Consider the following 13,760-nt stretch of genomic DNA (forward strand, 5'->3'; position numbering starts at 1 on the left):
GCATGGCATTTATAGCGCTTTAAGAACTTAGGACTTGGGGGCTGGAGAGATGGCTCAGTGGTTAAGAGCATTGCCTGCTCTTCCAAAGGTCCTGAGTTCAATTCCCAGCAACCACATGGTGGCTCACAACCATCTGTAAAGAGGCCTGGAGCCCTCTTCTGGCCTTCAGGCACACACACAGACAGAATATTGTATACATAATAAATAAATAAGTATTAAAAAAAGAACTTTGGACTTTTCATGACGTGAGACACATCTCTTCCTGGTTCCTGGCAGCACCAATTCAAGAGGAAGATGGGCATTGAAAAGGCTCCTTATGGAGTTTGCTAGCCATTGGGGCAAGAAACTGTTCTTCCCTGGACTGCTTGATGCTATGCTGTGTGAAGTGGACATGCAGGACCAATGGCTGCTGAACTTGCCTAAAGGTGAGATGGTCCTTTGGGGTTCTTGTTTCATGAAAGAGTCTGTCAGACCTTCTGCAGGACACAGAAGAAAGTTACTGCCAATATGGGTGGAACTGTCTTTAAAATTTCCTGCTTCATGGAAAAGTCTGCTGGATACTATGGGCCTGTAGGCTGAAGATGGATGACCCAATGGTACAGAAGAACTTTGAGTGACTGTCCAGGCAGCGAGATGCCTCTGTCAGCTCTAGCATTCTGACAGTAGCATACAATGCACTTTCTGTTTACTTAGGTAATATTATATCCTTCTGGTGTCTTTGATGGAGTTGAAGTTACAATTATAGTTTTCCTTAATTATGACAAAAGATAAACTATAATTATTGCTTGATAATTGCTTTGTTATTTGTAATTTTACTATGTTAAAGTTAAAACCTTCCTTTTAATTTTTAAAAAAAAGAGGAAGTGCTGTGAGATTCCCTTCTGTATTCTGTGAATACCACTGTTTAATAAAGAAGCTGTCTTAGGCCTGTGGAGTAGAGCTAGGTGGGGAAAACTAAACTGAATGCTGAAAGAAAGAAGGCAAAGTCAGGGAGAAGCCATGGAGCCTCAGCTGGAGACAGAGGCATTGAATCTTTGCTGGTAGGCCATGCCCTCATGGTGATGCACAGATTAATAGAGATGGGTTAAATTAAGATGTAAATGTTAGCAAACAACAAGCTAGAGCTAATGAATCAAGCAGTGATTTAAATAACATAGTTTCTGTGTGATTATTTTGGGAGTCAGGGTTGCCAGGAAATGAACAAGCAGCCTCCTACAACACAGTTGTACAGTTAGTGATCTTGGTTATCTTTCATTGCTTCCTTCGGTGGTCTATGTGTTAGCTATTGTAGGAAAGGGCAGCAATGAGCACATTACCTTAATGGCCCTGGGTCACGAGAGCCCTGAGACATTGGAAGCTAAATCATGTAACTAATTCCTGTGAGGCTAAAGTTATTTAATAGATTACCACTTGGGTGAGGTAAAACCAGATTGGTCAGTGTGAAGAGGATGTGCTAATTAAATCCCTTGAAATTAGGAGGTGTGGAGCTCTGATCATTAGTGGTAATATATAAGCTGCTTGTCTCAGAATACTTAGTTTGTGACATTCAGAGTCCTATGAAGAATGTATCCATTATTTGTGCTGTGTATGGTAGACACATGGTCCCGCACTTGTTAGAAATGGTAATTATTCTATGCACACCCTGGGCAAGGCTGGAGGAGGCTATCTCCCTGGACCATCAGCTCCCAGAGGGCTTGGGCATTACTCTTGCCACTGGCACTTGCCTGTCACCTTATACTGTGGCAAGCAAAAAATAACCACTTGCTTACTTTTGTATGAACAGATGATGTCATAAAAACAGGGGTCCAGGGAAGGCTCAGCCTCTTGAAATTCAAAGCACTTTGAATGTTAATGCTAATACCACTTTTGTTTCTCACAGTTTGCATCTTCATGAAAAATCATTTCATTGGCAGCAGGTAGAGACTTTACAGTGTGCAGTCTGCTATTACTGTCAGTGATTAATATTGCACACAACAGTTTGTCATGTTAACCCCCATCTCCTTCTCACTGTTCCTAACGTGTGATGCCATAATAAACTTCTGCATTCAAGGGGCCATCATTTTCTGGATTAGGTTCAAACCTCCAAACAATTGCTCTACAGGCTTCAGCAGCTTGCAGAACAGTGTGCCAGGAGCTTCCGTCTGAAAAGACTCCAGAACACACCAACCTCATTCTTTAGGGTGTAATTGCAGGTATCTTTACATTTCAAAGTGGGGAGAAACCTATGTAAATTAAGTGTTTAATAACCTTCGGATAACGGCATGCTTAAAAGCCTACAAGGATAACAACACTAGCAGGCTATCAGGCTGGAGGGTGCATTACATAGTTCCTGCATTTGTGAAATGGAGAGATACTATAGCTTCCAGCATCTAACCATGGCCACTTATGTCATTAAACAAATCGAGTTGAGATGAGCCAGTCATAAATATGCTTGGAAGCATTTGAAATGGTAATACATCAGATACCAGGATAAAACTAACACAGCAAAATAAACCATATGGTGCTAAGGCACATTAACTTCATTTACTAAAAATTAGTTCTCAATTTTCTTTAAGGGTTTATAGGATATATGAAAGAATTCTGGACATAGGTATTTAGAATATGAATAATAAGAGGAGTAAGAAGAAACAATAACTATAATATGTCAGATTTTAATTAGTTAATATTTAATGTTTGCAAATTTATTTTTTTTTATTAAATGACACCCTGGATAGTAAGACTTTAAATGCAAATAAAGCCTAACCATGTTTACATGCTATTTTCATTTTGAGCACTAGATGGCAATAAAATCTCTTCTACAAAAAGAGCTTTCCAGCATGTTGCCATATAAGTTGCTCAGCTATTAAAAGTTTTTTGAACTGCCAGTTTGTGTCCTTTGCTTACATATTTACTCTTATCCATTTATATTAACCGGCCAAAGAGATGAAGGACTTTTACTCTTAAGAACATTAGCTTAAGAAAAAAAAAAAAAAAAAAAGAACATTAGTTGACACCCTGAACCTCATGGAAGAGAAAGTGGGAAGTACACTTGAACACATTGACACAGGAGACCACTTCCTAAGTATAACCCCAGTAGCACAGATACTGAAAGAAACAATTAATAAATGGGAACTCCGGAAACTGAAAAGCTTCTGTAAAGCAAAAGACACGATCAACAAAACAAAATGACAGCCTACTGAATGGGAAAAGATCTTCATCAACCCCACATCAGACAGAGGTCTGATCTCCAAAATGGACAAAGAACTCAACAAATTGGTCATCAAAAGAACACATAATCCAATTAAAAAAAAAAAAACGCAGTACAGACCTCAACAGAGAACTCTCAACAGAAGAATCTAAAATGGTTGAAAGACACTTAAGGAAATGCTTAAAATCCTTTGTCATCAGAGATATGCAAATCAAAATAATTCTGAGATCCTATCTTACACCTGTAAGAATGGCCAAGATCAAAAACACTGATGACAACTTATGCTGGAGAGGTTGTGGGGAAAGGGGAACACTTCTGCATTGCTGGTAGAAATGCAAGCTGGACAGCCCCTTTGGATATCAGTATGGCAATTTCTCAGAAAATGAGGAAACAACCTTCCTCAAGACCCAGCAATACCACTTTTGGATACATATCCAAAGGATGCTCAATTGTGTCACAAGGACATGTGCTCAACTATGTTCATAGCAGTATTGTTTGTCATAGACAGAACCTGGAAATAACCTAAATGTTCCTTGACTGAAGAATGGATAAGGAGTACTACACAGCAAAAAAAAAAAAAAAAAAAAAAAAAAAAAAAAAAAAAANAAAGACATCTTGAAATTTGAAGACAAATGGATGGATCTAGAAAACATCATATTGAGTGAGGTAACCCAGACCCACAAAGACAAATAGCATATGTACTGACTCATAAGTTGTTTTTAAACATAAAGCATAGAAAACCAGTTAACAAATCACAATCCCAGAGAGCCTAGACAACAATGAGAGACATACATGGATCTAATTTACATAGAAAGCAGAAAAAGACTCAGGTCTTCCTCCTGAGTAAATTGGGAGCATGGGGATCATGGCACAGGGTTAAAGGGAAGGGGATAGGAATGGAGGGGAGCAGAGAAAAATATATAGCTCAATAAAATCAATATTTTTTTTAAAAAAGAATCTTAGCTGAAAAAGAAGGACTGAAGGCTTACAGGAAAGCTGTTACTGAACAAAGACTGAGATCAATAAGTACTGAGCAGTTTAATTTTCAGGTTGGAAAAATCACACAGCTGGTTAGGAGACCATGAGTGGATGCAAACTCTGTACGCCTGTGGGAGTGGTCACGATGTCTATAGGGAAGATATTTTAAGAATTAAACAAATTAATATGCTTAAAATACAAAACAATGCCATGCTGACAAAACTCTCAATAAGGGTTAACCCTTATCTTTTAAGTTGATTTTCCTTAAACATAGGAAAATTCTAATGACTTATTACAATCCTAAAGGTCATGTTTTAATGTAGTTTTTTGATGTTAGGAATTTACATCTCATCTGTTCATACTGTAAGAAAAGGTATGAGAATTCTATTTACTTCTGCTTATTATTTGATGACTTTCTATTAAATTTATCTGTGTACGTATTTATGCCTGTGTATGCATTCATTTAGGTAGCTAGTTATATAGTGTGTGTGTGCAATTGTGTGTGTGTGTGCTTGTGCATGTGTCACAGTGTTCCTGTGAACGATAGAGGATAACTTTTGGGAGTGAATTCTTTCTTTCTACCATATAGAGCTTGGAGGAGCAAGCTCAGTTCTTTAAGCTTAGCAGCAGAAGACTTTCCCTGCAGAGCCATCTTGCTGGCCCAGTGATACTATTTAATAACTCAGGTACCAGAAGAGAAACCAAGGTGTGGTCACACTGAACCAACACATCTCCTGAAGAAGTGGTTTGGAGGAAGACTACATTATTTCTCCTGGGAAAGTTTCTGCCTCAGGAGTTCTGTTCTTCCTGGAGGAGGCACATGATTAGCAAGACATCCAGAAAATCAAACACAGAACAGAGGCCAGAGAATTATAATGCTCCCTTCTGTTGGACATTGGCTTTTCAAATGTCATGAACAGGGTCTCCTGCAGTGCTGAATGAGGTGGAAAAGCCATCTTAATACCGATGGTGGGAAATGTCCTGCAGTGATTAATTTGAGTGTGCCTGGGCATGTCACAAAGTGAGAAGACCAAATATGATGCGCAAGTTTTATGCTGCTGAGGGCTTTCAACTCCAATGGAAGAAAATAAAGTCAGGCAGTCTTAGCATAACATCCAGGATCAAGGGATTGGGCAGTGCTAAAGATCTGTCTTCTGCCGATGTGATGGTGTTTAGCAGGTACAACCTGTGACAGCTCAGCCAGGGAGATAATCACAGGTGATCAGCAAGAGTAAGAGGGAGTGTAACAGCACAGCCCCAGGGGACAGAGTGCACTGCAGTGGCACAAGCCCAGTAATCTAAAAGCTAATTTTAGCCAGTTGAGAAGCTGCTCTGCAGTAAACAGGGAACCGGGTTCTCCCTTGCACTTGAATGAGCCCCAGGTAGAGGAGCCTGAAACCTCAGGGAGAATGTTTTTCCATTAAGTGAACATTTCTCTCTGTTCCAACTTGCCTGTAAATTTCTATTGTATTCATGTGCTCATTTGAAATTTGGATGGTTTCAAACACATTTGTTTAAGGGGAAGTCGTTCCCTAAAGACCTCCTGATTCTCATGGAAGCATAAGGCAAATGGAAGTGCCGGAAAGTACAAGGCTCACAGAAGTCATACTTCAGCCTCTCTGTGAGCAGAGTAGAGCAGAGCCTCAGGTCACCAGGGGCATTGCCTGGATGGAGCAAGAATCCCAGAGAGACCGGCAAGGGCGATGAGCCAAGCAGAGCAGATTTGAGAGCAGGGCCCAGTGCGGAGCAGCGATGAGAGAAAGGCTGTGTGCAGTTCCCTGAATATACAGGGACTCAAGTTCTTGCTCTACATGTTAATTTAGGAAGAGCTAATGTATTTAAAATTTCTATGTGAAATGAAGGTTGGTATGAGTTAGTATGAGTTTTGTGAATAACAGGAACAGACAACAAGGTTTTATGGCAGTAAGGACTTGATCTGTTTTGTTGCACTCAGGACTGATGACCTCACTTATAACCAGGGACCTCGTAGAACTCAAAATTATTTGTTAAAGGATAAGGGAATGAATGGATGGTGAAATAAGATTTGCACTTGTCTTTGTCACGGTATTCTGGCAGGAGTTATTCCCTCACACTTTGAAAGTTAGAGACATCTCAAAGAGGTTTTGGAAAATTGTAGAATCCAAGTTATGAATGAGAAAAGCTATTTTACATATATCCAAATATTTGTTATTTGTAAATTTAGAACTGAATTCAGTAAAGAGGAGATGTGTGTTAGAGGATAGGCAAGAAAATTCTATACAGGATACTTATCTCTTTTAGCACCTGCACTGCTATGTGCAAATGGAACGAGGGGCTGGCAGAGTGCCTGTGGGATTCAGTTCCAGTAGCTCTCATTTGCACCATCATCCTGGTGCTTGTGTTTTCCCAATCTCTTTCTCCTAGAAGTTTTTCTCCATTTTCTCAGTGTCTTTGGTTCCCCAGTAGTATCCAGTTTTGCGGAAGGATGGGTAAAACAACTCCACAGACATAGTAAAGAGTCCTTTTCTTAGGCCTAATCCTTGCCTCATGGTCAAATATCAGAGAATAGAATGCATGTGAAGATTCAATAAGCACTTCTAACTCATCCACTTCAGGAAGACAGGAAGTTCAAGGAAATGGCCTCCTGCACGTGCAGAAGAGACACAAATACTCCCGGTAGTACTACCAATTACTACTCAGTACCTTTCTGCTGTGTGTATGTGATGCTGGGCATCAAGCACGCACTCTCCCATGACCTATATCCTGAACCTTTTTATCGTTATTGTTATTATTGTTGCTGTTGTTTTAAATTTTGAAACAGAGTTGCATTAAATTTCAAAGTCTGACCTTAAACTTGCAATTTTCTCTCCTCAGCTTGTCTGGTGGTTAAGATGATAGATCTGTACCATGAGGCCGATCGTAGTACTTTTTAATATAGCTGAGAATATTTTCAGGAAAAAAATCCAAAATTTGACCCCCAGACAATGAATTAAGAGAAAACAGAATTGCTTTGGTGTGGGGAGATTAGATGGTCCTTTGTATTTTAGTTCAGAAGTTGACTTGTAAATTTCTAGTTCCCTGTTATAAATCCTTTTCTTTTAAAGGAATATTTTAATGACATTTCATTAAAGAATGTCTAATTTCTCCCCTTTGTTTTCTTTATAAAGGGCCTGTTGTCAAGATTGTGAGGTTTACTGAGCCTCATGTCCTCAGCAGCCTAACTGATATAGAACATAGATAGGGAGGAAGAGTTCCTAAGGAGTTAGGAAATAACCACAGGCTCAGAAAGGAAGGGCTGTGGCTAGAAGTACTGCCATTAACTGAATATAGAAAAAGCTTTCAGGCCAGGCGATGGTGGCTCACGCCTTTAATCCCAGCACTCGGGAGGCAGAGGCAGGCGGATCTCTGTGAGTTCGAGACCAGCCTGGTCTACAAAGCTAGCTCCAGGACAGGCTCTAAAGCCACAGAGAAACCCTGTCTCGAAAAACCAAAAGAAAAAAAAAAAAAAAGAAAGACAAAGAAAAAGCTTTCAGTGTTAGACATGTGCTTAAATATATATATATACACAAGTGGCTTTGTAAAATCCTCTTTTCAGAATTACTCCATGCTTTTCAAATATGTTTGTGTGACAAGAATATAAGAGATCAAAGAAGGTCAATAAACAACCTGGATGCAGGAAGGAGAAAAGAATAAGACGAGAAGGGCAGCCGCTAAGCATTGCTTGAGAGAAAGGCTGATTTGGGCTGTGGCCACCAGAAGGAAAACTTATCAGGCATGGGCATGGCCACAAACCCAGGGAGTGTTGAGTAGAGATATCAGCACTACTGGAAAGGATGCTTAGATAGCAGGGCCTGGGACAGGTGGCCTGCAAAACATGGTTCTGGGTCAGCAGGCCTGGGATCCCACAGTGGATTCCATCCAGCTTACTTTGGGCGATATGAGTCCTGAGGCACAAGATCCCCAAATTGAACTTTTTAAAAAATGATATATGTGCATATATAACTTATATATCTGTTGTATAATTATATAACAGATACTTTAGTGTCTGTTTTAGGATAAAAGTAGACATTTAATCATAAATACAAGTTCTTCTGTTTTCTTCCTGCCATGGGTAGCAGACATAGCATGAACAGCTCTGAAATGCATGGAGTTGTGGATAGCACTGGGGTGGAGCCTTTTACTAGCTAGAGAGGCTGTGGCCTTCAGCCTCTCTGTGCACCCTGTTCTTTCTCACTCTGCTAATCTGTTATTTCATTTACAGGCTTATTACGTGGGCACCTGAGAGTGAAATGAAAGGAGTCCCGCACCATGAATAATAGTAGGAAAACAAAGCAACAATCCTTCCATGGTGGGAGAAGGGAAGCATAGTCCAGCTTCAGCACGTGGTGGGTCAAGTTTGAATGGGATATGACCCTTTCAGTTTGATCAGACAATGCAAAAAAGAAAGGAAGGAAGGAAGGAAGGGAGGGAGGGAGAGAGAGAGAGAGAGAGAGAGAGAGAGAGAGAGAGAGAGAGAGAGAAAGAAAGAAAGACAGACAGACTAAAAGGAAGCCTGTTGTTGGGGAGAAAAGAAAAAGTAAAGAATAAAAGGTAGAAATAAGAGGAAGAGAGTAAAAAAGGACATAGAAGAGAGAGAGAACACATTTTTCATTTCGTCTTTAGGGGTCAGGTGACATTTACTATGTTTCCTATGTCCACTGAAATAACATTCAGTTATTCATTAAAATGTGTGTATTCATATTTCAGCCACTGTAGTGAGATGGGGGAAGGAGAGAGACAGGGCAGCGAAATGCTATTGAAGACTACACCGTTTAATTTTGAAAATTTTGTATGAAGTGTGGTATGAAGCAAAGGTGCTCAAAGCAAATGCTGTCAGGGTTCAAAGTCAGAAGCATTTTCTTTGATTATGCTTTCTATTTTCCTGAATCCTAATTTTGAATAGTACAAAACTTTTAAAACAACTTTTTTGCATGTGAATAAAATACATTTTTTCTGCTTTTAACAAATTTAGATAAGCACAAAGCAAGAAAGCCACAGTTATAAATGGAGCCATTCCATTTGCTCAAGCCCACTTAGATGTTACAGGGCTGTGCATCTGTCTGCTCCTAGTGAGCAGGGCTAGTGACTCTGGCCTCCTTCCCTTAAGCAAGAGAAATCATGTCATCCTCATGCCCTTATCCCCGCATGGAAAGCACTAGCTTGCTCTTGTTAGTAAGAGGGAGTCAGAATCCCCCAAACAGAGCGGTGACTTATAGGTCTTTATTCATGCAGTCAAGCTAATGCTCACCTAATGAACTGTTAGGATCTGCACAGCACAGGTGTGCATTCAAGCACCATAAACTGATGATTTCCCAACGTGCAGTGGTAGGGTCCTATTCTTTCCTACTCAATCCAGTAAACAAAAACAATTACAAATACAAATAATTGTTATCCAGATTCTCTCTCTCTCTCTCTCTCTCTCTCTCTGAAAATGAAGCCATGATTTTGCTCATACTAGGCCAGCACTCCGCTCTTGAGCTCTACCACAACCCTTTACCATGTAGACAGTCTTATGTCAGAATTTCATGGCCCAGAACAGTGGGTTTTCTCATATGTGAGGAAATACAGCCCAAGACTCCTAGTTGTACCTCAAAATGTAGATGGTACCAGACCATAGATAGATCATTCTTATCCCCAGATGCTCTGCAGTTTTGGTGCACAGTTCCAGTATTAATTTGTCTTCCCAGGATTTGTACTCTGGTTACTACTTTTGTGCTTTGAGTCATGATGAAGTAAAACAGGTGTTGCTTGAAAAAAAATTCTCAAATACCTGGGTAGTCAATCTGATAACCAAGATACCTGCTAAATTGTTATTGGCAGGTAGTGTTTGTAGCATATCTTGGTGGGATCAGTCATAATATTGTTAGATTTCATGAGAATGGTGGATGATAAAAGTTTTATAAATAGTTTGTTTCTGGAATTTACTATTTCCTTTATTTGACTGACCATGGGTAACTGAAGCTAATGAAGCTGTGGGTAAAGAAAATTCTCTAGATAGGTGGCATTTGGGGTTGAACTGTGGCAAATGTAGGACATCCTTGACCTTTGTCCATTGGATGCCATCCACACACCACTCATGTCTCCCAAGCAAGGAAAGCTAGAAGTCTCTCCAGAGATCATCAATGTCCCCTGTAGGGTAAATCAGTTAAGAACCAAGGTTCTAATGACAGGTGGGCTTTTATTTATTAGAATATTGTGTATGGTGAATGAGGTGGCTGTGCTGAAACACCTGATATTGAAAAGGTGTTATTCATATGCTTGAGCATAATTTTTTCATTTAGTATTTCAACTCACTTCTGCTTAAATGGAAAGTTGTTAACATCCTTGAGCTCATTGACTACTCTGGATGAATTTTGTTCTTATAGAAATTAAATATTACCAGTTTTTATAAAAAGCAAAGACATTTTTAAATGTCTTTAAACTTAGAAATGTAGGCATTACACTTTTTTAAAATCTAGAGAACATCTGGCTAAGAGCAGTTGAATTCAACTGTTTGTAGATATAAAGTTTGTGTTATCTCCCCCCCATGCTGTACTTAGAAGGACTTTGGCAGGATGTTCTAAAAGTGCTTGGCATGTTGACATAACTTTGCTTTCCAGAGTAGGGCTGCACACACAATTTTAACACATTGTTATTCCACTACCACGGAGCAGAGTCCTTGACAAAGAGGAATGCATTGGCTCTTAGGAGGCCAAAGGACAGGTGGCTGAGGGTTCAAACTGGAGTTACCAGTTTGTTTCACACCTGGCTCTGTTGCTTGCTAGCTGAGTGACCTGGGGTCAAGAACCTTATCTCTGTCATCCAGTGTCTCTGGCTGCAACTTAGACTGATGTGAAGAATTTAATACTGTATTGGTAGATAAGTACTTTTAGTAAGTTATTTTTCAGAACTATATTGGTAAATGAATAGTTTTAAAAAATTATTTTAAGAAATCAAATTTTAAGCATATTATTTAAATTCTCTTTCCCACACAAGTTAATAACATAGAAAAGGCAATCTATTATTTTTAGTGGAAAATATTATAATTATCATTATATTATCAATTCAGGAATAAAACCAAGCCAGGCTTTTAAAATCTTCCAGACCCTTTATCTTACATCTGGCTATTCTATGGCCGGAATTCTCTCTCATTATTTTACAAATGGAGCAGGACAAGCTGAAAGAGATTGCATAACTTGCACAACTTTAGTTCAGGGCTATGGTGGAGTCCAGGGGTGGACTCAGCTCACATGGAAAGTCTGATTTTAATTTTGCTAATCCATGCTTCTCCTCTACAATAAAATGGAACCTAACAGAGAAGCTAAATAACACAGGAAGCCTCAGCTAAGCCACATAAATGAAGCTTATCACTCAACAGCCCTGTATTAACAGTGCTGAATACATTCCACATATAAACACAGAGACTTGGGGAGTAGAGCAGATCATACAGGTTTATACAGTGGAAAAGGCTCAGAGACCCAATACAAACCCACAAGCCTGTCTCTCATTTCTGAAGAAGAATGCCAGGAGTCTCACAGGAAAAAAGGGAAGCCAGAGTCAGAGTCAGATGGCTTTCCATACCACAGGGACTTGTCATGGAGGGAAACACAAAGGTGGGATGACAAGGGGAACACCGACCCCCTATCTTACCCTTGTCAGTAAAATGAAGAGCTGGAATGGGTCACCTCAAACTTCTGTCTATCTTAGCTATAATTCGTATCAATCTCTTCCTTACAGTTGCCTCTGGCTTCTTCGTACTCTTAAACACAAAATACTTTCAAAAAGTTTTACATGAGTGGCTACATGTTTATCCTGGGGCTCAGCCTAGGTAAAGGGTTGTACCTAGGATATAAAAAGAAAGAGTATTTCTTAGCTAGGGTTACTATTACTGTGATGAAACACCATGACCCAAAGCAACTTGGGGAAGAAAGGGTTTATTTTACTTGCAATTCCATATAACAGGGCATCATCAAAAGCAGTGAGGACAGGAATTCAAGTAGGGAAGGGACATGGATGCAGGAGTTGATGTAAACGCCATGGAGAGGTGCTGCTTACTGGCTTGTTCCCCATGAGAGGCTCTGTCTGTTTTCTTAGAGAATCAGTACCATCAGCCCACCTCCCCACCAATCACTAAGTAAATGTTGCATCTTAGGCAGACATTTTCTCTGTTGAGGTTCCCTCTTCTCAGATGGCTCTAGCTTGTATCAAGTTGACATAAAACTAGTCAGCGAGTATGATACAGTTTGTACTTTCATGGCTCAGTGTGTGTTAGAATGGATGTTCATGTCCCAAACATTCTTCACCCCCCCCCTCAAAGAAATTCCAGGCAGCTGGAGGCTTTCTCTCCCTTTGGCCCAGATGTTTACTTTTACATCTGTTGCATGGTATTTTGTACAACCCTGAATAGGACGAACTCTAAAGACATAACTTATTGATGACTTCAGGTGTCAGGTGGTTAATGGGCACTCACTAACTGAATTCACCTCACAGTAAGCACTCAAAGGCTTATGGTGGTGTGTTACAAACAGGTGCATAGATAGTGGTATCATATTACTTTGCTGCATCACAGACACTAGGTTAGAGAGTAGACTACATATAGAGCTCCAGAAGCCCTGAGAAGTGAATGGCCCTCTGTCTCCATAGAACCTTATTACTCTAATGAATAACTGTGAGATTACCGACTCCTTTCCTTGATTATGGCATGAATCAAATCATATATATTTCTTTGTAACATATATTAACTATCTGTATTTGGAAGTAAATCAAATGTTTTCTCATTTTGTTTTAAATTTTTATTCAGATTCATAATAAAGACTTTTTAGTATAGTAAGTGAAACACGATTTTAGTAATTTTTGTTTTCCTGATCCTGATCATCATGTGATATATATATATATATATATATATATATATATTTCCCCTGGAGGTACATTTCTTCTCTCTAAAAAGACATGAGCACAAAAGAATTGTTTTTGTTTTTAAAAGCCCAGTGTTAACCTCTGGAAGCCACTGACTGATGACAACCTGGAAGGAACGTCAGCTTGACAGTGACGGATCTATCTGTGTGACTGTGCAAAGCCATCTCCGGCCATGAAAACCTAGCAGACAGAAAATGCCAACAATCACTGTAATTTGAAAGGGAAATGAATAAGAAATACAATACCCAAGACTGTCTTGATTGTCCAAAGGAGGACAAGGGAGATTCCCTAGCAGGAGCTTGGCTCCCACTAAGAAGTACCAGAACCTGGCGGTTGTGGCACATGCCTTTAATCCCAGCACCCGGGAGGCAGAGGCCTCACAGAGGAGGATCTCTGTGAGTTTGAGGCCAGCCTGGTCTAGAGAGTTAATTCCATGACAGCTAGGGCTGTGACACAGAGAAACCCTGTCTTGAAAATCAGAAAAAGAAAGAGAAAAAAGAAAAAGAAAAGAAAAGAAAAAGTACCAGAGATGATGAAGATTCCCAGTAGCTACAACCGGAGTTGGTGGGGTACTTGATCAAAACCTGTTCCTTTTCAGTGCAGGGCAATAATGGAACAGTGGACTTCACAGGAAATGAGTCAGGGCCACACAACAAATTATTCAGGTCTAGTGTCACAGATG

The sequence above is a fragment of the Alexandromys fortis genome, unplaced genomic scaffold (genome assembly GCF_014885135.2).
Source record: "Alexandromys fortis isolate MF-2015 unplaced genomic scaffold, M_Fortis_MF-2015_v1.1 scaffold_74, whole genome shotgun sequence".
In the NCBI taxonomy this organism is placed as follows: Eukaryota; Metazoa; Chordata; class Mammalia; order Rodentia; family Cricetidae; genus Alexandromys; species Alexandromys fortis.